The 25137-nt window shown below is 51.5% G+C and overlaps 1 protein-coding gene and 1 pseudogene across 1 annotated transcript in view; both read left to right on the top strand.

The window, feature by feature from the left end:
* Positions 1 to 25137, top strand: part of BCR (BCR activator of RhoGEF and GTPase) — a 121882-nt gene that overhangs the window by 33280 nt on the left and 63465 nt on the right. The window lies entirely within an intron of this gene.
* On the top strand, positions 12657 to 14680 carry LOC117999863 (annotated as a pseudogene).

The raw sequence follows: 25137 nt of genomic DNA, 5'->3' as shown, positions 1-25137 counted from the left end.
TTAAAGGAAGCTGGTGCTGAAACGGCAAACGCTGGCCTGACTCCACAACAGGAAGACGGGCGTGGGCGCCCCCCTCTCCCCCCCACCAGCATCGGCCACGGCTGACACACACCAGTTGCTCCTGCTGGTCCCCGGGGCTCTTTTGTCCCGTGGCTGCCTCAGACATGGTTTTTCAGACTGGCAGCTATACTTGACTGGATTACATTTTTCCAGAGCTCTTTGTAGACTGTGCAATGGGATGTTGGGGTGACCTGCCCGTGGCACCATGGACGTGGTGGAGGTGTTTGCTGCCCCCTCCCACGCCGCCTGGGCAGGGCACGGGGTGGACATTTTTCTCCTAAGGCTCATTTCCCACGTCCACCTCCGGGAAGATCAGATATCTCCTCAATCCGAGCTATCTTGTGAATGAGCCGCATTTTCCCAGGGGAGGGCAGAGGCCAAGAGGAGAGCCTACTTTCCACCTTCCCATCCACTGTGATGCCATCAGTCTGCCTCGAAGAGGAGAGACTCCCTCCCAAACCTGGACAGAGCAGCCTTTGACGAGCCCAGGGCTGCTGCTGGGGGCTGGAGCCAGGCGTTCTCATCGATTTCTCGGATCCTCTTGGCCACAGGCACGGGGGCAGCCTCAGAGACCTTGCAGGCAGTCTGGGCCTCAGGGTCAGCTGGCTGGGCTGCCCCAGGAAGGGCGTGCCCAAGCAGGAGGTGGCCGAGCCTGCCCGGAGCTGTACTGAGGTCAGCTCCCCTCTGAGACATGTGGGTCCTGCTTAATGAAAGAAACAGTCTGGTGTCGTGCCTTTTCTGTGCCTGGATCCCGCTCTTCCCTTTAAATACAGAGGAGGACACCTGACCCTGACCCTGGGCGTCATTCGAGCCCAGAGTAGCATGCATTGTGATTATTCTGGGACTTCCTCTCTGTGCACCTCTGGGCTCACTCACTTGGTGGACCCCACCCTGCTTCTCAGACCCTGCCCGGGGCAGGCTGGCCAGGTCGGGTGGAGGGCGTGGGCTCTGCCAAAGCCAGGGCTGCCAGGCAGAGCCCGAACTGCAGGGCCCGGGCTCCCAGCTGTCACACCTGAGACTTGGACGGCATGGCCTGAGCGCCCTCCCGCCCAGTCTGTCCTGGCAGCTGTTCAGGACTTTGTTTTGGAGGAAATCCCTATGGATCTGGAGGAGGCTGAGATGACCCCGGGCCTTACCTCTTGAGTGTATCCCACTGACGCCACTGTCTATTGGCAGTATGTCCAGCAGCTTGGGCGATGGGTAGGATCGCAGACCTGGGAGTCTGCAGTAAGGCATTCCAGGTGCCCTCGTGCCTTCCTGTATCCTAGCTTTTCCATCGGTGGGCAGCACTTTTCCAAGACTTGCCTCCTTTTCCAGCCTTTGCTATCTGGAAGCTTGGGGGCCAAATTCAGCTCATTTGACATGGTTAACACATCCCAGAGACCTAAAACCTTCTTTGGGCCTTTTGGTTTTCTTCCCGGTGGTCTTATTTTCACACTGTTTAATTTCTTAAGGCTGCCTCAGATCCTTTTGGAAATAGATGGGTAGGGGCGCCTGGGTGGCTCAGTTGGTTAAGCGACTGCCTTCGGCTCAGGTCATGATCCTGGAGTCCCTGGATCGAGTCCCGCATCGGGCTCCCTGCTCGGCAGGGAGCCTGCTTCTGCCTCTGACCCTCCCCCCTCTCATGTGCTCTCTCTCTCTCATTCTCTCTGTCTCAAATAAATAAATAAAATCTTAAAAAAAAAAAAAAAAAAAGGAAATAGATGGGTAGAAACCTACACAAACAAACTCCCCACCCAGCCTGGCATGCTCCCTTGCCCACATCCTGCTCTCCTTCTCTGGGACCTGGAGGCCTGCTGAAGTGGGGCCCCTCCTCGATTGGGGCAGGGTGGGGTGTGGTGTCGCCTTAGAAACTGTGCAGACCTCCTCCTTGGGCTCCCAAATGATTCATTTCCTTCCAATGTCCTATGCTGTTTTCCAGTAGAATCTCTGTTATGTGTGAATCAAGATCCTGGCTCATATTTTCTGCCATGACTGATGTGATCTTTCCCTTTAGAAATATTCTTCCTGGGGGCGCCTGGGTGGCTCAGTTGGTTGAGCAACTGCCTTCAGCTCGGGTCATGATCCTGGAGTCCCGGGATCGAGTTCCGCGTCGGGCTCCCTGCTCGGCAGGGGGTCTGCTTCTCCCTCTGATCCTCTTCCCTCTCGTGCTCTCTGTCTCTCATTCTCTCTCTCTCAAATAAATAAATAAAATCTAAAAAAAAAAAAAGAAAGAAAGAAAGAAATATTCTTCCTGCAGGGCGCAAAGTCATTCTTTTATACTTGTTGGTACTTAGAGTGAGCGAATGTGTGTGAGTGTGTGTGTGCGCGCGCACGCGTGCATGCCCTATTGTCAGGTGCTGCACATGAAGCGAGCTAGGGAAGACATGTTTTTGTCTCATGGCATCTTGCCTGTGCTAGTGGGTTCTTAGCAGCATTTAAATGTCTGGGCGAAGATGAGGAGAAAAGTTCCTAATCTTCATAACAAATTTCTAGGTCCACGGTGATGGCAAGAAACAGCCAAGTTCTGAAACTGAGGAGAGGAAAGTGGTTGGGGCCTCTCCTTGTCATTTAGGCCAAGGAATAGCTCAGTCTGGCCTACCACTTGCTTTTATGAATAAAGTTTTATTGGAACACAGTACATGCATTAGTCCGTGCATGATATACGGCTGCTTTCACGCTGTAATGGCAAGTTTGAGTAGTAGTGGTAAATACTACATGGTTTGCAAAGCTGAAAATATTTACTAGCTGGCTGTTTGCAGGAAAAGTTTGCTGACCCCTGGTTTAGGATAGAACACAGAAGTGGAAGACCCCAGAATAGCATTCTTACATAAGAGTCTTTTTCTCTCCAGCAGCTTTGTCTTTTTAATTAGATTTAATATGGTTAGTCTCCTTAATACCACCTGAGGGGGGCCAGAAGGAGCAGGGTCCTGGAATTTGGGTTCGCGGAGTACAAACAGCTATCCCCTTGCCAGCAGAGGTTCCAGGGGTGTGTCTCCTGCATGTTACCACTCAGCCCAGAAACAGGGAGGGAGCTGTCAGCCGTCCTGTGGTCCAGCCCTCAGAGAACAGGGAATTAGCATCTGAGCTGCCCTGTGGGACAGAAGGAAGAACATCTTGACTGTAAGCATGGTTAAACACTAGGATAAGCTGTCAGGGGAGTGTGAGAAATTCCCATCTGAAGAGAGCTTTGTAAAGGATAAATCATTTTCAAGTGTGTTTTCAGCTGCTTGGTGACGGGGCATTGGCCTCAATGGAATGGTCCCTGGAAGACAGTGTTTTGACCTTTCTGATTCAGCAGTTCACCACCACCCATCCACCCCCACCGCCCTGCCTTAGAGTAAACCCTTTGCTGGTCAGATCACAACAACACCAAGCCCCTTCAGAAAGACTTCCAAGGCCCTGAGTTATTGGAGATTTGGTTTCTGGAGTGGTTCTTGCACCAAAGAAATCTTCTAGAAGGCTGGACCACCTTGTGAGGTCCTCATGTCTATGTGCTGAACCTCTGTCTGTCTCAGGTTACCATCAGCCTCAGGGCTTCTTTTCCCACGACTTTTGTCAGCCTTGTCACACAAATGGTTGGGGGCACGGTGGTCAGGGTGGGTGGTTCCCAGCAGGTTCCGGTGAGAGAAAATCAGACTGAGAAGTTGTAGGAAGTTTCCAGGAGAGAGTGAATGAATGGAATGGGGCTTCCTTTTCCTCCAGGGCAGATGCCATTTATAGTCCTGGTAGACTGAGGAACATCCACCTGGGTTTGTCGGAGGCACCTTCTGGAGGCAGACTTGGAACCCCAACAGAGGCCAGTGGGAAGGTAGTAGGGTGGAGGTAGGGCAGAGTTGGCTTTGACGGGAGCAGACTTCACCAGTCTCCTGGCATCACAACCAGGAGCCCTCCCCTTGAATTGTGTGTGTAGGTCTAAGTGGGTCCTCCAGCCACACACTTGCAAAGGAGTTTACTCTTGGCATGAATTCAAATCAGAAAGAGCCTCCCTGAGAAACAAGCAAATGGCTCAGTAAGCATCAACTGTATTTCTTTTTTTTTTTTTAAGATTTTATTTATTTATTTGAGAGAGAGAGAGAGAGAATGAGAGAGAGCACATGAGAGAGGGGAGGGTCAGAGGGAGAAGCAGACTCCCCGCCGAGCAGGAAGCCCGATGCGGGACTCGATCCCGGGACTCCAGGATCATGACCTGAGCCAAAGGCAGTCGCTTAACCAGCTGAGCCACCCAGGCGCCCGCATCAACTGTATTTCTTATCTTCTGCCTTGACTGCACAAGGAGCTGCTAGAAGCCACAGTGATAGCCAGTACTGATTGGATGGGCATCTGTGGAGTCAATGCTTTTTCTGCACCTATCGATATGATTGTGTGGGTTTTCTTGTTAAGTCTGTTAGGAATTTTGAGTGATTTTTGAGTGTTGAACCAGCCTTGCATCCCAGGGGATAAACTCTTACTTGGTTGTGATATATTACTGCGTGTGTGTGTGTGTGAGTGTGTGCTGCCTTTCATTTACTAGTATTTTGTTGAGCATTTTTGTATCCAAGGTTCATGACAGATACTGTTCTGTAGTTTTTTCTTGTACTGTCTTTGGTTTCAATATGAGACTAATACTGGCCTCATAAAATGAGTTTAGAAGTAATCTTTCTATTTCCTGGAAGAGCTTGTAAAGAATATTATTTCTTTTTATTTATTTATTTTTTATTTTGGGGGGGGTATTATTTCTTTTTAAATGTTTGGCAGTGAAACTGTCTGGACCTAGGGGGTTTTGTTTGTTTTTGTAGTTTTTCAACAGCAAATTTGATGTCTTTAGTAGACATAGGACTATTCAAGTTATCTATATCCTTTAATTTAATTTATTTTTTCAAGTTTTTTTTTTTTTTTTTAAGATTTATTGTTTATTTGAGAGAGAGTGTGGGGATAGGGGCAGGGGGAGAAGAAGAGAGAGAATATCAAGCAGACTCCCCGCTGAGCTCAATCCCACAACCCTGAGATCATGACCTGAACTGAAATCAAGAGTCAGATACTTAACCAACTGAGCCACCCAGGCATCCCTCAAGTTATCTGCTTCTTGAGTGAGTTCTGGTTATTTTTGTCTGTCAAGGAATCAGCCCGTTTCATCTATGTTGTCAAATTTATGTGCATGAAGTTGTTTGTAAGATTTCCTTTTTTTTTTATTAAAGATTTTTATTTATTTATTGAGAGAGAGAGAGAGAATGATAGAGAGCATGAGAGGGAGGAGGGTCAGAGGGAGAAGCAGACTCCCTGCTGAGCAAGGAGCCCGATGTGGGACTCGATCCTGGGACTCCAGGATCATGACCTGAGCCAAAGGCAGTTGCTTAACCAACTGAGCCACCCAGGCACCCTGTAAGATTTCCTTTTGATGTCTGTGGGATCCATAGCTATATTTCCTCTTTCATTCCTGATTTTACCAATTTGTGTGTCCTTTAGTTTTTTTCTTGGTCAATCTGGCTTTATCAGTTTTATTGATCCCTCCCTACCACAAGAATCAGCTTTTGTTTTCAATTATTTTTCTGGGTTTTTGTTTTCAGTTTTATTGTTTTCTGCCTTTATTATTTCTTTCTTATAGGTTTATTTTGCTCTTTTCATCTTTAAAGATGGAAACTTAAATTATTGACTTGAGACCTTTTTGTTTTTTAAGATTTTATTTATTTATTTGAGAGAGTGCGAGAGAGAGAGCATGAGCAGGGCAGACTCCCCGCTGAGCAGGGAGACCAACCTGGGGCTCAATCCTAGGACCCTGGGATCATGACTTGAGCTGAAGGCAGATGCTTAACTGACTGAGCCACCCAGGTGCCTGAGACCTTTCTTTTCTAAATAAGCATTTGATACTATAAATTTTTCTCTGGGCATTACTTTAGTTACATGCTACATATTTTCATATGTTGTATTTTTATCTTAATGTCCTTTAAACCATTTACCAGTTTCCCTCGGGACTGCCTCTTTGACCTGTGGATCATTTAGTAGTGTCTTGTTTAATTTCCAAATATTTGGGATTTTTCGAGATGTCATTCTGTTACTGATTTTTAATTTCATTATGGTCAAAGCCACATGAATTAGTTTCCTATTGCTGCCATAATAAATTTCCATAAACTTAAGTGGCTTAAAAGCAACGCAGATTTTTTTTTTTAAGATTTTATTCATTTATTTGAGAGAGAGAGCACAAGCAGGGGGAGGGGTAGAGGGAGAAGGAGAAGCAAATTCCCCACTGAGCAAGGAGCCTGACGTGGGGCTCAGTTGCAGGACCCTGGGACCATGACCTGAGCTGAAGGCAGACGCTTAACCAACTGAGCCACCCAGGCACCCCGCAACACAGATTTATTATTTTACAGTTCTGAAGGTCACAAATTCAAAATGCGTCCTATAGGCTAAGTCTTAGTTTTCTTTCATCTGAGGTAGTTTTTATTTTGCCTTCATTCTTGAAGGATATTTCCACTGGGTATAGCATTCTGGGTTGGCGGGGTTTTTTTTTAATCCATTTTCCTTTTTTATTTGAGAGAGAGAGCACATGCACGAGCAGGAGAAGGGGCAGAGGAAGAAGCAGACTCCCCACTGAGAAGGGAGCCTGACATGGGGCTCCATCCCAGGGCTCTGGGATCATGACCTGAGCTGAAGGCAGACACTTAACCGACTGAACCACTCAGGTGCCCGTGACAGTTCTTTTTATGTAGCACTTTATTACCATTATTATTATTATTATTATACTCTCCTCTGACCTCTGTAATGGTAGGTGAGACATCTATAATCATTTGAATCTTTGTTTCCCTATATGTAATATGTTGGTTTTTTTCTGGCTTCTTTCAAGATTTTTTATCTTTGGTTTTTAGCACTTTGATTTTGATGTGTCTGGTAGTGGTTTTCGTTGTTTGGGGTTCACTGTATTTCTTGGATTTGTACATTTATGACCTTCACCTAATTTGGGAATTAGTCAGCTATGATTTCTGCAAATATTTTTTTTGTGCCAGTATCTTTTTTGGGACTCTTGTGATATGAACATTAGATGTTTTGACGTCGGACAGATCCTTGAGTTTCTGCTCCAATTTTTTCTTACTCTGTTTTCTTTCTGTTGTTTAGATGGATAATTTCTATTGATCTGTGTTTAAGTTCACTGACTCTGCTGTCATCTCCATTCTGATACTGAATTCCTCTCCAAGAAATTTCTTATAGGTGTTATTTTTTGTTCTAAAATTTCTGTTCGGTTATTTTGTTATAGCTTCTGTTTCTTTGCTGAGGACTCCTTTTCTTTCCATTTGCTTCAAGAGTCTTTGCCCTTACTTCTTGGAGCATGATTCTCATGTTACTCTGATTATTCCAACATTTGGGTCATCTGGGGGTTGATGTTTGTTGGTTGCCTTTTCCTTTAACAACTTAGGTTTCCGAGTTCTTTTTGAGTAATTTTGGATTGTATCCTGGACAGTTTGAATGTTATGCTACGAGACTCTGGAAATGTTGATGGAGTTGTTTAAACAGCCAGTCAACCCAGTTGGATTCAGACCGCACATCCTAGCCCACTTTCTGTGGCCTCTGGTTCCACCGCCCACCCTGCTGTGCACCAGCTGGGGGTCAGTCTGCAAGCTGGGCAGTAGTCGCAGTTCTCACCCCTGTGGTTCAGGTCCCAAACCTGTGCTGGGCTGAATGCAAGTGGTTTCACACATAGGTAGCTTGGGGGTGAGCCAAGGGCTTCACACACAGACTTGAAGGATCCTTTCTCCAGCTCCTTCCTCTCCCCAATCTGTCCCACACTCTCTGCTTCCCCAGGTCCTGACTAGAAAGCTGGGCTCCACCCTCCCCATGCTGTCACCGTACCGGTGGCAACAGGGACTCTGCTTCTTTGATGGCACTCGCCTAGTATAGAGTGGAGAGGGCACAGGACTCCACCCCAGGGGTCCCTGCTGCTGTGTCTGTGGGAAGGGGAAAGGGTGCCTCGCTTTTGATGGTGTTCATCTGGAGCACAGTAGGTGAGATTAAAAGAGTTTAATTCACTGGATCCCTCCTTCAGGGTCCTTTGTGCAGAGAAAGGAGGCTTTTCTGTTGTTTGGGTTTTTTTTTTTCTTTCTGTCTGTGCCTGTTGACACTTTTGGGCTACTCTAGTGCCCAAGCTGGGATAGATCGGACGCAGAAACTCCCAACTCTTCCGTTGATACTACAGTGGTTTGTCCAAACCCATGCACTCCACAACACCAAGAGCAAACCCCAACACAAACTACGGGCTTCAGGGGATGATGGCATATCCATGCAGCTTCATCAGCTGTGACAGATGCACCCCTCTGGTGGGGACTGTTAATAATGGGCGAAGCTGGGCATGAGTAGGGCTGGGGGCCTGTGGAAAATCTGTAGCTTCCTTTCAGTTTTGCTAGGAACCTGAAACTGCTGTAAAAGAAATAAAGGTTATAAAACAAACAGAAAACCCGAGAAGGCCCTTCTGGGGTGTACTTCCAGTTCCAAAATGCCCACCCAGTGCCCCTGCTCTTAGCTGCCTTTCTGAGTCCCGTGATGGCTATTTCCTATGTTTGTTCCAGAATTTGTAGTTGTGGTGAGTGGGAAAACATGGAGTGCACTTGCTCCGTCTCACCTGGAACTGGAAGTTCAAGCTTCTGCCTTTGAATTTCCTTCTTTCTGTGTGTGGTGGTGTTCCCTGGGGTTGGCCCCTATCCTTAGACATCATTTAGAGGGGTGCAACCTGTGCTGGTCGCCTCTGCCTTCCGCAGTAACTTGCCCCCAAGCCCGACCCCACGGACACTTGTACTACAGATCAGGCCCGGACCTCCTGGTGGTGTCCCCCACCAGCCCTAGCAGCTTCCAATTTGTGATGCCCCAGAAGCACCCCTTTGCTTCTTGTCGGTTTACTCAGCAGTTTCCGACCCTGGTTTGCTCAGTCCCTGCTCTGCTTCAAGCCCTTCTGTTGATTTCTTTGGTCCCACTCAGAGGTTCTTACAGGGTAGGTATAGCTGCCTGCATTTCTAGGAAGAGAAAGGCTTCCAGCTATAAATGCATGGAAATCTTTGGCAAGATCGGGAATTCCTGGCCAGAGGATCCCAGAAATTGCCTCCCCACTCCCGCCTGTCCTGCCTGCCAAGACCTGCCTTCCCACCAGCCTGCTCCCCAGCCCTGCATCCAGCTGTCATTCCCTAGAGCACCCACCCTGTGCAGTTGTCATGGACACATAGCATTCCTTCGGGGAATGTGCTCCATCATGGTGTGGGGTTCCAGCTTCTCTGTAGCGGGGGCCACAGGTGGAGTGGGGAGCACAGCATCCAGAACCATCTGACAGGACAGATGGCATCAGGCAAGCTATTGTTTTCCCATTTGTCAAATGGGAGTGACCCTAGGAACTTACAGCGCTGTGCTGGGATTAGCAGTGAGGTCTGTAACAGCCTGGCACGCTGTGGGTGCCCGGGAATGGGGAAGGAGGGGTTTTGTTTCTGAGATGATTTCCCTGCTCCTCTTCCGTATAGGAACCAACAGCACATGCTGGGTGGAGCTGTGGGATGGAGGGGTGCTGTGGACTCAGGCTGCCTCGTGTGGAGGCTGCACTGGCTGTGTTCTCCCCACCCCCTTCCTTCCGCGGGAGTGGAATCCAGCAGGAATGCACGTTGCGTTCTTCCCTGGATACTTGGGCCACCTGCACCATCTGGTGGGGCTCATGGAGCATGGGGCCTGCGAGTTATGTCCCCACCCACGCCTGCTCCCACATTTATGCCCCATTTTCAGAGGGAGAATCTGACCCCTGGCTAGAGCTGCAGGTGGGGGAAGGAAGCCCAGGCGAGTTCGTAAGTCTTTGAGGGTCTTCCTGTCCTCTTTCTCGACCCTTCCTGCTTTCCTCTGTGGCCCTGCCGTGCCTGCCTGCTCCCTAGGGCACCCTTGGTCTGTCTGAAGGCCACCATCCTTTAGTTGCTGAACCACCTTGTCCCAGGACGTGCTGTCAACTTAGTAACTCCGACCTTAGGTCTATTTCCTAATTTTGTGTTGCTTTTTCGGCTCCTCAGCAGTTGACAGCCTCAAGACCCAGTGCTCAGCCAAGGACAGGGCCTGCTGATGTCAAAGCCTCAGGCCCAGCTTGGGTGATAGAAACCAGGACCCCCAGTGCCCCTGGGCAGGCGCCATCCTGGAGGCTGCAGTGTGCCAAGCACAGTGCCTGGCACCTTCTCAGGGTTTCCCGGCCAGCTGAATCCTTTTTATTGGTGAGAAGCCTGGGTCCCAGAGAGATGCAGTAACTTGCCAAGGTCACCCAGCGGGGCAGTGGTAGGACTGCGTTTGAGCCAAGATCCATGCCGCCCTGCACAGGAGTTCTGCGTCAGGGCAGCAGCTCAGGTGCAACCAGCCTGGGGGTGGCAGCCCTTGTCACCTGGGGGCAGGTGGGGGCCTAACCGGAATTGAGGTTCCAGCCCCGCTCAGCCGCTCACCAGCTCTCTGTCCCTGTGGCTGGTCAGCCGCAAGCCCACCTGATGCACCTGGCGGCACTCGTGGCCCTGCCCTGCCCCAGCCTCAAGGTGAGATGGCCGATGGGAGGGATTGTGAGTGCTGCTGGGTCACCGGATAGAGGGAGGCTTATTAACGAGGACCATGTGGTGGGGTCTGGCCGATGGGCCGCTGTCCTGTGGCAGTTTGGCAAAGACAGGAGCTGCCAGCCTGAGAAGCTGGGTTAGGCTCCCTTCGGTGGATGCACACACCTCAAACCTGTGCACACGCCTGCAGCTACGTGCTACATGCACACACCCGTGCCACACTTACGCAGATGTGCACTCATGCTACACACACAGAGACACAGGAGGAAAATGTTGAGGGACAGAAATCAGCTCGGATGATATCAGCCTGCACTTGGGTCCGGAACCTTGGAGAGAACAATCTTTCCAGACTTTTGGGATCTGGTGGAAAAATCTCCCCTCTGGGGCTCCTCTGCTCCTCCTTTTGTCTTCTGGGACCCCTTGAGGCCTGCGGCAGGGCCCCGACCAGAGCACAGTGTCTGTGTTAGAGCCTCCAGAGGGCCCGCGTGCCCGCCTGAGGCAGCGTCTCCCCACTTGGATGCTCAGTTCTTGAAATGCGTTTCCCAACAGCCTGTGTAGGCTCCGGGCTCCGGCAGCATCTCCACGCTGTTCCCACTGGCCCTTCTCCTGGCAGAGGCAGCCCGCAGCAGTTCTCCACCCGGTGGTGACAGGCTGTTCTTGTTTGGAAACAGAAGACACCATCGCTGCTTTTTCTCCCCCCTTTCCTAAAACACGAGGCTCAAGTTCAGTGATGCCTGTGAAGTGCTGGCTCTGTGTGTGCACGTAGTGGGCACCTGGGCCCTTAGCGCCCCGGTCCCCTCTCTGTCAGCCTCTTTCCTCCTGGTCCTCAGAAGAGCACCGTGGCCCCGCCTGCTGCAGGAGCTGTGCCAGCCAGGGGCCCTTGGAAAATCAGTCGTTAGGCCATGGGCACGTGGGGTCAGTGGGCAGACATTGGAGGCTTTCCCGGTTGTCAGTGACCCAAAAAATCACTTTCGGTTTTTGTGACTCAGAAATGAGCTCAACCACACACCCTTTAGATGTTCTGAAACTCAGGGCCGAGTCCTCCGGATGGCTGTCAGCTGTGGGATTTTCTAAGTGAGCATTTTTATAGAGACCCATGCACAGCTGGACTCTCTGGAGGTAGTGAATGGAAATTTTACTATGTATCTTACCAGCTTAAAAAGAAGGGGGCTTGCCTTTAATCTCATGTTTCCCGGCACCCCGCATGTTGGTGGTTGTCTGTTTATTTTGATCTACACCCTGGGAGGCAAGGTGATCCATGAGCTAAAATAAGTCAAGCGGGGGACGGTGCCTTTTCAAATGGTCCCTGGGTGGTCAGGGGCCTTAGGACATGGGCTGTCCTAAGGAGCTTGAGTTGTTTAGGAGGGACTAGATGTGGGTTGTAAAGTAGGTGAGAAGCCAGGTAAGCTCTTACACGCAGTGACTGGGAAAAAGAACCTGGGAGAGCATCCCATAAAAGGGGCGGGAGGTGACTATCAGGTTAAGTCACATTTGGGAAGGGTTTGTCGGGGCGGCAGAACTGAAGAACTGGTAGAATTCGGAGGCCCAGGGAGTCCGTCTGGATGGAGAGGGTGTGAGCCGAGGCCCAGAATGGAGCGTTGGGCGGGGGGCCTCACCACTCAGGGGGGCAGGCTGGCGAAGGTCAGCAGTGGCCTTCCGGGCTCTGCAGCCTGTTGCGCCTGATACTCCTCTCAGCCGCGGTAAGGATAGAAACCAGAGTGGGCTTGAGGACAGAGGCTCGGTTCCTGTTTCACTTCACGGGTCTTCTGGCTCTGAATTCCCTGAAAGCAGCTCTGCCACCAGCCTGCTTTCTGGGTTCGATTATTGGGTATAGCCTGGGTATGTGTTTCTCCAATTAAGGGAACCCTCCCCACAGGGTATAGAGGGCGTAAATGTCCAGGCCCATGTCTTCAAAGGCATTCCGGGGGGGGCTGCCGAAAGGAAGGGATGTGTTATGTCACCAATGAGTCGTGGGTCTTTCTGGAAACTTGGAATGTGGCATGTGCGCCTGTATCCCCGAGTGTGTCACCTTGTTACCTCAGCTCTGAGGCCTTCCACGTGCCACCATTCTGGGCACAGCTGTCTAGGTTCTGACATCCCCTAGAGAAAAGCGGGTCTCGTGGTGGTGGCAGCAGGCACGCCCTTGACGTGCAGAACGACACCGGCGAGTTCGTGGACCTGTATGTGCCAGCAACCGTATCATCGGCGCCAAGGACCACACGTCCATGCAGATGAACGTGGCCAAGGTTGATAAGGTGACGGGCAGGTTCAACGCCCAGTTCAGAACCTACGCTATCTGTGGGGCCATTCGCAGGCTGGGTGAGTCCGATGACTCCATCCTCCAACTGGCCAAGGCCGATGGCATCGTTTCAAAGAACTTCTGACTGGAGGAGATCACGGATGTGGGATATTTGTCATAAATAAATAGTAAAACTCCCCCCCCCCCCCGGCCAAAAAAAGAGAGAAGCGGGTCTCTCCACACAGATTCCTTGGGCTCCTGCTGTCCCATGGGCTCTGAGCACCCCATGCCTGTGACCTCCCCCTTGTCCTGGAGCCTCTTTGGAAGGCTGGGTTCTCAGAAAGCTGGTGGCTCTGAGGTGGTCAAGGGTCCCACCGTGCAAACAGACCATCCCGACCTTCCGATTGCCCCCGGCTCTTTTAGCGGCATTCCCCACCCTCCGGGCCAAGAGCAGAGCAGGGCTCAGGCTGGATTAAGGCAAGCCCAGGGAAACATACCTGCACCGCCGAGATTGGTTTTAAGAAGACAGAACATGCCTCCTACCGGGAAGATCCAGGTGGGCACAGCAAAGAGCCCTGGGCATAAGCTGTCGGAGGTCCTTTCACAAGGGCTGAGGGGGGACCCCGCACACCTATTAGATGCCTGCTGTGTGGCACATGCTGTTGCGAATGTGTGATCTGCCTGGGTCTCCACTGCTCACCTCTACAGGGGGGAGGGCGGTGCCCACTCTGGAGGTGAAGGGATGCCAGGACAGCTACCTCAGGTAGTGGGCTAGAGTCAAGGTCGTGAAGAGCAGGAATCGGCCTCATTCTCTTCAGGTCTGTCTGGGAGGTCTGAGCTCAAATTCTGTGCCCTCGAAAGTACCTGAGTGAGGTGCCAGCCTGATAGTGTGATTGCTGAGCAGAGTGACCCAGTTGAACCAAGCTGTTATTTCTACCATGTGCGGTATTTCTGGGAGAAGCGCCAGGCTCACAGCTGGTGTCGGATACCTCTGGGAGCCTTTCCAGATGCCTTGTTTCCTCTGGGACCTCAGGATTCCTGAGGGAAGGGCCTCTTCCCAGAATGTGCACCCCTGATGGGCCCAGGGCCTTCTGTGGTGCAGTGGTCCACTCTGCCCCGTCTGTGGCTTGAGTCTCTCCTCTAGAGGACTTGCTTTTCCTAAAAGGTGCTTTCAGAACTGAGCGTACTGCAGACCCTCATCGGGACCTGCCGGGTCTGCCGGCTGGGCTGGCCGGTGACAGAGATAGAGGCTTGAGTGGGCAACTGGCAGCTCTGCCATTGGGGGTGTCTCGGGTGTGTGGATCCTGTCTCCTCCCACGGTGCCAGTGCCGGAGAAAGCAAGAGGGGAGCTGGGCCCGGTTCCCAAGCCTGGCTGACTGAGGGGTGAGCATGGAGCCCGGACCAGGCTGTCACTCTGTGATGACAACTGGGATTATCACCGTAGGTGGTAATTCCCACATGACAGTTTCAAGTTTCAGGTCAAGAGCTGAAGCTAGTCCGCTGTGGCCTCTTTCATCTGGACAGAGATCCTTGCTAGCTTGTTTTCTGGCTCGTTCCTCAGCTGTTCTCAAGGCCTTGTGCTCCACAGAGAGCCTGTGGCCTGCGGACTCTGAGCCCCAGGGGAATGGGAAAAGCTCTGCTCCCGCTGATCCTGGCTGCAGGAGAGACCTGTGGGACGGAGGAGGGCCACAGCCTCCCTGGTAGACCAGCAATGGGCTGCTGAGAAGGGCGGAGTGGGCCTGCCATTTGGAGCCCTGGTGGGCTTTGCAGCAGGCCAGATGGATGGGATCACCCTGCCAGGGTCACCCTCTGACCCATGGTAGCCTGAGGCCCAGTGGGTACCAAGGGTTCTGCTGAAACATGGTTTGCGGCCCAGAGAAGAATCTTCCCAGTAGCCCCAAGCACATGAGCTCCTGCTCTCCACCACCATCCCCCGCCCCCGCCCCAGCCCCATGACCTTTCCCAAAGTGGAGCCTTCAGCCTCACAAGGAAGTACAAGGTAATGCTGAGTACCCTAGGAGAAGTCAGGCGAGAGGTAATATGCAGTTTTTTGGAAAGGAGCTTCACAGGTTGGACCCCATGAATAGCCGAGGCTTCTGATAATTATGATAAATGATGCTTATGCTTCTGGATGCTTCTTCCCTCTGGCAGGGGAAAGGTGGCCTGCTTGTCACCCCCTCAGGGTGTGAGGATGGGGTGTCATTATCCCCATTTCACTGATGGGAACATGAAGAGAAACGAGCTTCCGAGTCGCTGCGGTAATCCCAGTTTGTTTGTTGTCTTCTTTCGGGCATGATGGAAGAAGGCCCTGGAGGTTGGATTGGGGGGCGGGGTGGGGAGGGTGGAGTCTGGAAACAGAGGAATTATATTTCCTTTTCCAAAGGTGTAGGTCAAGGATGGTAGAGTTCCTGGCCACTTGATTCAAGTGCACAGAAGGTTTTCCAGGAGAAAATCCATTCTGTCCTAGACTTCGAGACCCTGCTGCCTCCTGGTCTTTCCTTGGCTTTTGACATTGAGTACATCTCAAGTTCTGGTGCAGAATATAAAATATACCCCCTCACCCCTGCCGCCCCACCTTACCTCCGGTTCATCCCCAGGGTGCCTGAAGTCAGGGATCGAGCTCAGGGTGGGGCTAAACCCTCAGAACCTCCAGGAGGTGGCCTTGGCCAAGCACATCTGCCTGGCTGGATCCCTGCCTTTCAACTCAACTCATTAGCCGTGGGGATCAGGGAATGTTGCTTCCAATCCCAGACCTTCAACTTTCATCTGTGAGACAAGGTATTAGCTCCCTTGCAGAGGTGTGAGGACTTGAGGCCGAGCACCTGGACAGTGTCTGTTGCCGTGACTGTGTGTTGCCCCCACAGGGGTCTCAGAGCCCCTGACTCAGGCCAGCATCCCAGGTGCCTTCCCCTCTTTGCATCCAGAAGCCAGCAAACCTCTCAGGAGTGCCGTAGATTGGGGTGACCCAGGACTAGAGCAGAGGGGAGATTTGCAGACTAGCCTCCAGAACTGATCAAGAGCCATGCCTCTCTGGGGCAGGAATGTGGGCAAGCAGGGGGTTCCCTTGTCTGGTGGGGAGTCTGTGACTCCCAGTGGAAATCCACTGAGGATGGAACAGGGCTGCAGTAACAAAACCCCAGAGACTGAGGGGCTTAAACAACAGACACTGGTTTGTCATAGTTCCAGAAGCTGGGAAGTCCCAGATCAGTGTGCTGGCCAAATCAGTTCTTGGTGCAGACCTTCTTCCCGACTTGAAGACATCTGCCTTCTTGTTGTGTCCTCACATATCAGAGAGAGAGAAAGAGCACTGGTGTCTCTTCCTCTTAGAAGGACACTAATCGGGCGCCTGGGTGGCTCAGTTGGTTAAGCGACTGCCTTTGGCTCAGGTCATGATCCTGGAGTCCCGGGATCGAGTCCCGCATCAGGCTCCCTGCTCGGCGGGGAGTCTGCTTCTCCCTCTGACCCTCCTCCCTCTCATGCTCTCTGTCTCTCATTCTCTCTGTCTCAAATAAATAAAAATTAAAAAAAAAAAAAAAAAGAAGGACACTAATCCCATCATGGGGCCCTACTCTCTCAAAACCTCTCGTGAGGTTAGATTCTCATCCAAATCTAATTACCTCCCAAAGGCCCCACCTCCAAATACCATCACATTGGAGTTTAGGGATTCAATATGTGAATTGCGGGGGGGACACGAACATTCAGCACATAACAGCTTCACAGGCATATGGTCAGTCTGTCCCCAGTGTTAGTTTCTGACTTGTGGGTGCTGTGAGCTTGTCATTTTAATACTTTCAGTTTCCTTATGTGCACATAAAGCCCCCTTTCAGAGCAGGATGAAGGGAGCAAAATGAGCTCCCCTTGTCAAGTCCTGAGGTCAGGAAGGAAGAAGGTGCTGGGGTTTCACTCAGGTCTCCCACCCTTCTTGTTCTGCCCTTAAGGGAGGGGCAGTTGGCGGACTATTGTGTGTGAGGGGTCCAGAATGCTTGGTTTCTAGAATTTCTGATTTGTACAGTTGCAAGATATCCTGGTAGTTCTGGTCTGTTCTTGAGTAGCACAGTCTGGGGCAAATCTGCAATAGCTTAGCTTCTGAGGGAGAGCGGCACTGGTTAAGAAGAGCCCAGGAGGGCGGGAGTGTGTTGGGTGGCTGCAGGGTGTGAGGCTCGGGGCTGGCCTGTTGCCCTCTGACCTCGTGAGGCACAGTGGCTGCTGTTTTCTTCTCTCTCTGCTGTCTTGAGTCCGGAATGTGGAGGTGCTGTGGGTGCGCTGCTGAGCGTGGACAGCCCCCGGGTGGCTGCGGCTGGCTGGACAGAGTCCCATTTCCATGAGTGGGTGAGTCATTGACCGTGAAGACACTGGGTGGGAAGCAGCTTCTCAGGGCTGGTACCTGATCTCCACAATTACTCTATGTATTGGTTTCCTAGAGCTGCGTAACAAAGAACCACACACTGAGTGGCTCCCACAAGAGACATTTATTGTCTCACAGTTATGGAAGCTGGAAGTCTGAGATTGAGGCGTTGGCAGGGTTGGTTCCTTCTGAGGGCTGTAAAGGAGAATCTGTCCCAGGCCTCTGGTTTTTGGATTTTTTGTTGGTTTTGTTTTGTTTTGTTTTTTTGGTTTGTAGATGACTGCCTTCATGTTCACGTGACATTCTCTCTATCTGCTGGTCTGTCTTTAAATTTCCCTTTTCTGGGCGCCTGGGTGGCTCAGTTGGTTGAGCGACTGCCTTCGGCTCAGGTCATGATCCTGGAGTCCCTGGATCGAGTCCCGCATCGGGGTCCCTGCTCAGCAGGGGGTCTGCTTCTCCCTCTGACCTCCCCTCACTCATGCTCTCTCTCTCTCAAATAAATAAATAAAATCTTAAAAAAAATAAAATAAAATAAATTTCCCTTTTCTGGGGCACCTGGGTGGCTCAGTTAAGTGTCTGCCTTCGGTTTAGGTCATGGTCCCAGGATCCTGGGATCGAGCCCCACATCTGGCTCCCTGCTCCACGGGAAGCCTGCTTCTCCCTCTGCCACTCCCCCTCCTTGTGTTCCCTCTCTCGCTGTGTCTCTGTCAAATAAAGAATTAAAAAAAAAAAAAAAAACCTCCGACTCTTGGTTTCGGCTCAGGTCATGATCTTGGGGTTGTGAGATCAAGCCCCACATTGGGTTCTGTGCTCAGCACAGAGTCAGCATGAGATTCTCTCTCTCCCTCTGCCCCTCCCCCTACTTGTGCTCTTTCTCTCTCTCTCTAAGTAAATAAAATCTTTTTTTTTTTTAAGATTTTATTTTATTTGAGAAAGAGACAGTGAGAGAGAACATGAGAGGGGAGAGGGTCATAGGGAGAAGCAGACTCCCCACTGAGCAGGGAGCCCAATGTGGGACTCCATCCCAGGACTCCAGGATCATAACCTGAGCTGAAGGCAGTTGAGCCACCCAGGTGCCCCAAGTAAATAAAATCTTAAAAAATAGGGCACCTGGGTGGCTCAGTTGGTTAAGCGACTGCCTTCGGCTCAGGTCATGATCCTGGAGTCCCAGGATCGAGTCCCGCATCGGGCTCCCTGCTCAGCAGGGAGTCTGCTTCTCCCTCTCCCGCTCCCCCCTCTTGTGCTCTCTCACTCTCTCTCTCTCAAATAAATAAATAAAATCTTTAAAAAAAAAAAAATCTTAAAAAATAAAATAAAATAAATTTCCTTTTTCTTTTTTTTTTTTAAGATTTTATTTATTTATTTATTTGAGAGAGAGAATGAGAGAGAGAGAGAGAGAGCACATGAGAGGGGGGAGGGTCAGAGGGAGAAGCAGACTTCCTGCCAAGCAGGGAGCCCGATGCGGGACTCGATCCCGGGACTCCAGGATCATGACCTGAGCCGAAGGCAGTCGCTTAACCAACTGAGCCACCCAGGCGCCCCAAATTTCCTTTTTCTATAAGGAAACAATTGTATTGGATTTGGGCCCAACCTAATGATCTCATTTGAACTTGGCAAAAAGACCATGTCTCCAAATAAGGTCACATTTGGATGTATTGGGGGTTGGGACTTCAATATGTAAATTTGGGCAGTGGGGAGACACAGTTCAGCCCATAACACTGTACTACTTTCTTCTTTTTTCAACATTTCTAAACCTGGCTGATGTTTAGTTTTTTGTTTAGGGTTTGTTTTGGGGGGGGTTAACATAAAGTTTACCATCTTAGCTATCTTTAAGCGTGTAATTCCATACTATTAGACACGTTCACGTTGTCATGCAGCCGTCACCACCACTTACCTCCAGAACTTTTTCTTCATCCCGAACAGAAACTCTACACCCTGAGCAATAAGTGCCCCCTGCCCTTACCTCCCAGCCGCTGACAACCCCCACTCTATTTTCTGTCTCTATGAATGTGCCTATTCTAGGTAACACGGATATCATGGACTATTTGTGTCCCCCCCCTCCCCAAAATTCATATGTTGATTCCCTAGCTTGCAACATGATATTTGTAGGTGGGGCCTTTGGGAGATAGATCATGAGGGCAGCCCTCGTGATGGGATTAGTGCCCTTATAAGAAGAGACCCAGAGAGGGCTAACACCCTCTTTCTTTCCACCCACCAAGACAAGGCCACATGAGCACACAGCAAGAATGCATCTGTCTCCAAGCCAGGAAGAGAGCTCTTACCAGAACCCAGCCCTGCTGGCACCTTGATTGGCGACTTCCAGCTTCCAGGACTGTGAGAAAATAGATTTCTGTGGTTTCATGGACTCAGTCTATGGTATTTTGTTAAGGCAGCCCCAGCAAACTAATACATTCGTATCAATGGAATCATGGGGTGTTTGTCTTTTTGTGACTGTCTTATTTCACTTGGCATAATCTCCTCAAGGTTCACTGTGTGGTAGCATGTTGCAGGACTCCCTTCTTTTTTTAAGGCTGAGTAGTACTCCATTGTACATGTCCATTGCATTTTGTTATTCATCTATCTGCCGTTGGACACTTGGGTTGCTTCTGCCTTTCCACCATTGGAAATGATGCTGCTGTGAATGTGGGTGTACATGTACCTCCTTTCCTAACTCTCCCCAGGCTTCCCAAGGTGGAGGTGGGGCAAGTGGGTGTTCCCCCTGCCCTCCTAAGCTCACCCCCGGTGAGCGCCTGCCCATGGCCCAGCCCTGGCCTGGGCTCTGTACGCTGACCACCAGAGCGGGGAAGCCCTTCCTTCCCACCATCTTTTCTCTCTTGCTCTCCACATTTCCTCTTCGAAGTGGGAATAGAATGGGAGGGGGGTGCCCACAGCCATGTAGTGACCACGTGCCTCACTTCCCACTTTGCTCCCAGACCACGGTCCTGCCCTCAGTGCCATCCTCTCTTGAAGGGTTCTACTCACCTCTACTGCCTTGTGCTCCCTACCCGCCATGACTCCTCTGGCCAATTGCCTGCAGCTAGGTCTTGGCCTTGGGTGCTAGAAACTCAGTGTCCCCTTTGCTCTTCTTCCTGTCTCCATGTGAGTCCACTCAGTCTGGGCCTGTTCGTGGCATTTGATGTCGTGGTGTCCATTCCCCCTGAAACCAGGCCCTCCACCCATTCACCTGGAGTGACCATCACAGAAGCCTCCAGCTGGGTCCCTCTAGCTGGGTCCCACCTGCAGTGCCACACCCAGATGTGCTGCCAGAGTGTCACCTGCCCGTGTTCCCTGGGGCCACTCTTGGTCCAGGCCTCTGTGACCCTTGATACTTCCTAAATCATGCCTCAGGTCCTTGGCCCAAAGCCCAAGGCTTTTCTCAGAATTACTGCTTCCCACTGCTCCTGACTCATTCCCAGCTTATCACCTTTCACAGCCCTTCCTTGTTCGTGAGCTCCCAGAAGCCCCTGCATGGGACACCTCTGCAGCCCCTCTGCTGGTTGAAGGCCCAGTGGTTCTTCCATCCCACACAGACCTCACCTCTGTGAAGCCCTTCTGGCCTCTCCCGGAGCCGGCCGTCTCTTCTCTGACCCCATGGCAGCACTTTCACGCCACGGGCAGCACCTGTATGAGTCTCCTGGGGCTGCCATTAACAAATGGCCATAGACTCATGGCTTAAAACAAGTATGTGTTCCTCCGCAGTTCTGGAGGCAGAAGTCCAAATCAAGGTGTATAGCAGGGCCATACTCTCTCTGGAGGCTCTGGGGGAGAATCCTTCGTTGCCATTTCCAGTTCCTGGTGGCCCCGTGCATTCCTTGGCTTGTGACCACGTCATTTTAATCTCTGCCTCCAGCTTCACACAGCCTTTTCCTCTTCTGTCTCTCATAAGGACACTTGTCATTAGATTTAGAGTCCATTGGATAATCCTGGGTGATCTCATTTCAGAGTCCTGAACTTAGTTACATCTGTAAGGACTCTTTTACCAAAATAAGTTCCCTTCATGCATTCCATGTGTTAGGATGTGGATGTATCTTTTGGGGGCCACCATTCGACCCACTGTAGTGTCCTTCCCACCTTCATGTTCTGGGGGGAGCCAGTATCTGCCTCTCTCACTTCATTAGGTCTTGGAGTAGTTACTTCTTGGGGAGATGGTGTCTGCTGCCCTGTCTGAGGGTCTGAGTGCCCCCCGTGGGTGGCTTTGCCATGATGCACATGTCATGTGACTCCTGGGATTCTGCTGGCTCCTGGAGGCTGGGGCTGGGGCTGTGGTGCCTGGCGTCACGTACCCAGCACAGTGCCCAGCAGAAAATAGACGTGTCATACATCTTGGCTGAATGCTGGGTACTCACTAAATACACCAGCTTGATTGTCTGAGGCCAAACTGCCTCCAGGAAATCTTTCTGAACCTTGTTGAAGAATCTAGGTGGTGCTAAAGAATAATAATCACATCATGCAGTGGCGGATGGCTCCAGCTTCCCAGCTGGTGTTCCCGCCTCTGCCTGCCCCACCCTGGCGGCATCTGGTTCCAGCCCCAGGCCCAGAACACAAGCGATCTTTCCCTCCTCAAGGATTGAAGAGCTCTAGGCACAGGTGGATCCTTGAAGACAGAAGAAAATCTTTTAACATCTCTCTCAATGCTGATTGGGGAGTCCTTGTCTACCCACACTGGGGGCATGCAGTCTTTATTGCTAAAAGTCACCCACAACGTTGACCTTGTGGTGATTCAGTCTCCAACCAGCTGGAACCCAAACCCCGGGTGGAAGAGCTATTATGTTAGTCGGCCTGTCTCCTCCAAGAGAGCTCAGCCTTGTTCAGGGCATCTAGAGCTGCCTGGAGCTGAGGCATCAGGCCATGAGCCAGGCAGGCTCAGGCCCTTCCCAACTGGCATTTTCTTGGCTGTCGAGGAGACTTGATTAGCCCCAGGGCCTTCTGTGTGCCTCACGCTGGTCTGGACTGTGACCTCCCACTACCCGGGCAGCCAGGGCTTTCCACACTAGCCTGGTGATGTCATTGTTGGATGGCAGCATAGATAGAGGCTGAAAGCCCCCAGGATCCTAGGGCTCTTCTCCCCCAGAACCAGGGGCTCTGACAGCAGGCCTCTCGCCAGGGTACAGTGTCCAACTGGATGGGGAGCGTCTTGTTTATAAAGAATTTTGACCCCCCCTTGGTGTAGATGCAGGAAGGGACAGCCACCAGTGTGAGGGTAGAGAAGAAAGCAGAAAAACCACCCAAACCAACCAGATACCTTAGAAAGTAAAGCAGCCTGTGTCTGCCTGCGGGTGGCCTGGAGTTACGGTGCCAGGCAGTACTGACGTCTGTCCGGAATGATGTTCTTGGTCTTCAGGAAACAGCTGGATGATGTTTCGGGTTCCCTGTTTTAACAGAGGAAAACATCTTTTTTTTTTTTTTTTTTTTGAGGTGAAATGACATAACATAAAACTAAACTTTTCAAAGCAAACAACTCATCATTTAGTGTATTCAGTGTTGTGCAACCACCACTTCTGGTTAGTTCCCAGACACCTCCGTCACCCCAGAAGGGAACCCCATACCCATTAAGTATATACTTTCTGTCTCTATGGATTTGTTTCTTCTGGACATCTCGTATAAATGGAATCGGACAATCTGTGGTCTTTTACGATTGCCTTCACTCAGCATCCTGTCTTCGAGGCTCATCCATGGGATCACCTGTATCGGTACTTCCTTTTGAAGACCGAATGATATCCCGTTGTAGAGATGCACCACAACTTATTTATCCACTCGTCAGTTGATGGACATTTGGGTGGTTCTCCCTTTTGGCCATTGTGAATAATGCTGCTTGAACATAGCTTGAATTATCCCGGTACGAGTTTGGCTTTGAACACCTGTTCTCCTTTGGGTTATAGGTCTCAGAGAGGAATCGCTGCGTCATATGGTTACCAGGCTCGGCCTTTTAGAAATGTCTTCCGAAAGTGCCCAGATAGGTCACACAGGTGGACCCAGGCATAGTTGGGCTCCACCTCTTCCTCTCTCAGAGACTCCTTTTCTTGTCTGAAAAATGAGCATTTAGAAGTTCCTGTCCAGTAAGGGGTCAAGGTGGATTCAAGGAGATCGGCGTTGTGCCTTGCCCAGAGGAAGTGCCCAGCAAAAGGGTAGCAGGTAATTTGCAAAAATACCCGCTTGCTCTGGCACATTTGAGGCTTTTCTACTGTTTGGGAAACTCGCTTCCCTGAAGCGCCACAGATACTCTGCGACTGCTCCCGGGATTCTGCCACATAATAAAAAAGCCAGCGGAGCCTCAGGACCCGCGGCCAATCGTGCAGATAGAATCTGCTCCCAGTGGACAGGGTGGTGGGAGGAAGGCTCGAGGCTGTGCATGAGCGTGGCGTCCAGAGCCAGCTTGGACCTGTGGAACCTGTGTGCCCTTCGGTGAGACCTGGCTCTTTCTGTCCCAGCCAGGGTTTTCTGAGCCTCTCCCAGAGGCACGATGCCTAGGTGGCTGGACAGCCCCAAGGACGTGAGCTGCTGTCTGGAATTCACCAGCCCTGTGGCACCATTAGCACTGTGCTGGATGCCTGCGACCCAGGAGAGGTGCAGGGTCCAGAGAAGGGGGCAGAGCGGGAATAGCAGGGCTTCTGCAGATATGATGAGGTGGGGGGCCCAGTGCCTACCTCTGCAGAAACCTGCCCACGGCAGCTGGCCAGCCACCAGAAGGAAGATGATGTTTGCGCCTCTTTCACCTCGGTAAATAAATACGCCCCAGCCCTTTCCTGACAGTTTAAACAGGGATAGGAGACCACCCTGCCTCGGTCTTAATGCATGATTGAGTTCCTCCCACCCCTACCCAAGTTCCCAGGGTCCCTTCTTCTGTTCTCTCAACCCTGCTATGTGTTTGTCAGGATCCCTCCCCTGGCCCTTTCCAGCTGTTTCCATGTCTATTCTGGGAGGGGAGGGCTGGGAACATAACCTTTCTTCCTCCTGAGGATTTGCTCCAGGCTCTCATCTTGGAGTGCAATTGGTCAGAGGGTGGGACAGGAGCTGGGATCTGGACTCCGCACCTGTGGCAGCAGCTAGGCCACAGAAGCAAGATCTGAGGACCCTCCAGGTACATTGGGTCCAGCAGGGCCTCCTCTGCTTGGCTACAGCCAGGATACCTGTGGCCAGTGGTCTGAGCTTGGTTCTACACACATTTCCCGGGAACTCTTGCAGCAGAGACCTCAGCAGGGCCTGGTAGAGGCCTTGGCGTGAGACGTATGCTTCCTGGCTCACAGATACGAAAATGGGGAAGGAGTGTCGAAGTTACTGGAGCTGTTTGATCCAAGGCTGGGCTAAGGGAAAGACAGGCTATGGGGAGCGGCTGGGGGCCCCTTGAGAGGCTGACAGGACCGAGGCTGGGCTAAGGGCATTTGGTGCTTTGAGGGCGGATATGCTGTGGCCCTCTGAGGACAGGGAGGATGGCCGCTGCAGGGCTGTGGGCGCGTGTGGTGCTGTTCTCCTGAGGGGTCCTGTTCCGGCCCTGGGTGTGACCTGTGATTACCAGAGTCTTCCGGGCTGGCAGGGATCTCATCCAGCCTGGGTCAGGAAGACACGGGTGGACAGGGAAGTGGCCTGGAAAAGGTGATGTGTAAACTCAGAGTAGCGGGATAGCTGCTGGGAACAGTGGCTGTGACAGACAGCCGGGCTCCTTTGAAGGCTACATTTACGGAGCGTGAGCAAGGCCTTCCTTTCTTGTCCTTGGTTATTAAACACACACACGGGAGACTATAGTGAGGCCCGGGGGACCCACCACCCAGCCCGCTCTCATCAGCTCAGGGAGCGCACTGCTTGCAAGTTTTGGTTCTGTGCGTATCTTAGATGTGGTTGCCAGGGGCCGTTGGTGATGAAGGGGAGGAAGGGGAGGAAAGGAAGCTCCCCTGGGCTCTCCCAGCTCAGCTACCCACGCATTGCCCCTGTCCGGGAGGGACCTTAGGGATGTGTGCGTGTGGTTTGTGCTTGTTACCTAACGTAAAATGGAACATTTT

Source organism: Mirounga leonina, unplaced genomic scaffold, assembly GCF_011800145.1.
Source record: "Mirounga leonina isolate KUSES-001 unplaced genomic scaffold, KU_Mleo_1.0 Mir_481, whole genome shotgun sequence".
Lineage (NCBI taxonomy): Eukaryota > Metazoa > Chordata > Mammalia > Carnivora > Phocidae > Mirounga > Mirounga leonina.
The sequence above is the reverse complement of the archived record's forward strand: the minus strand, read 5'-3'. Positions and strand labels throughout refer to the sequence as shown.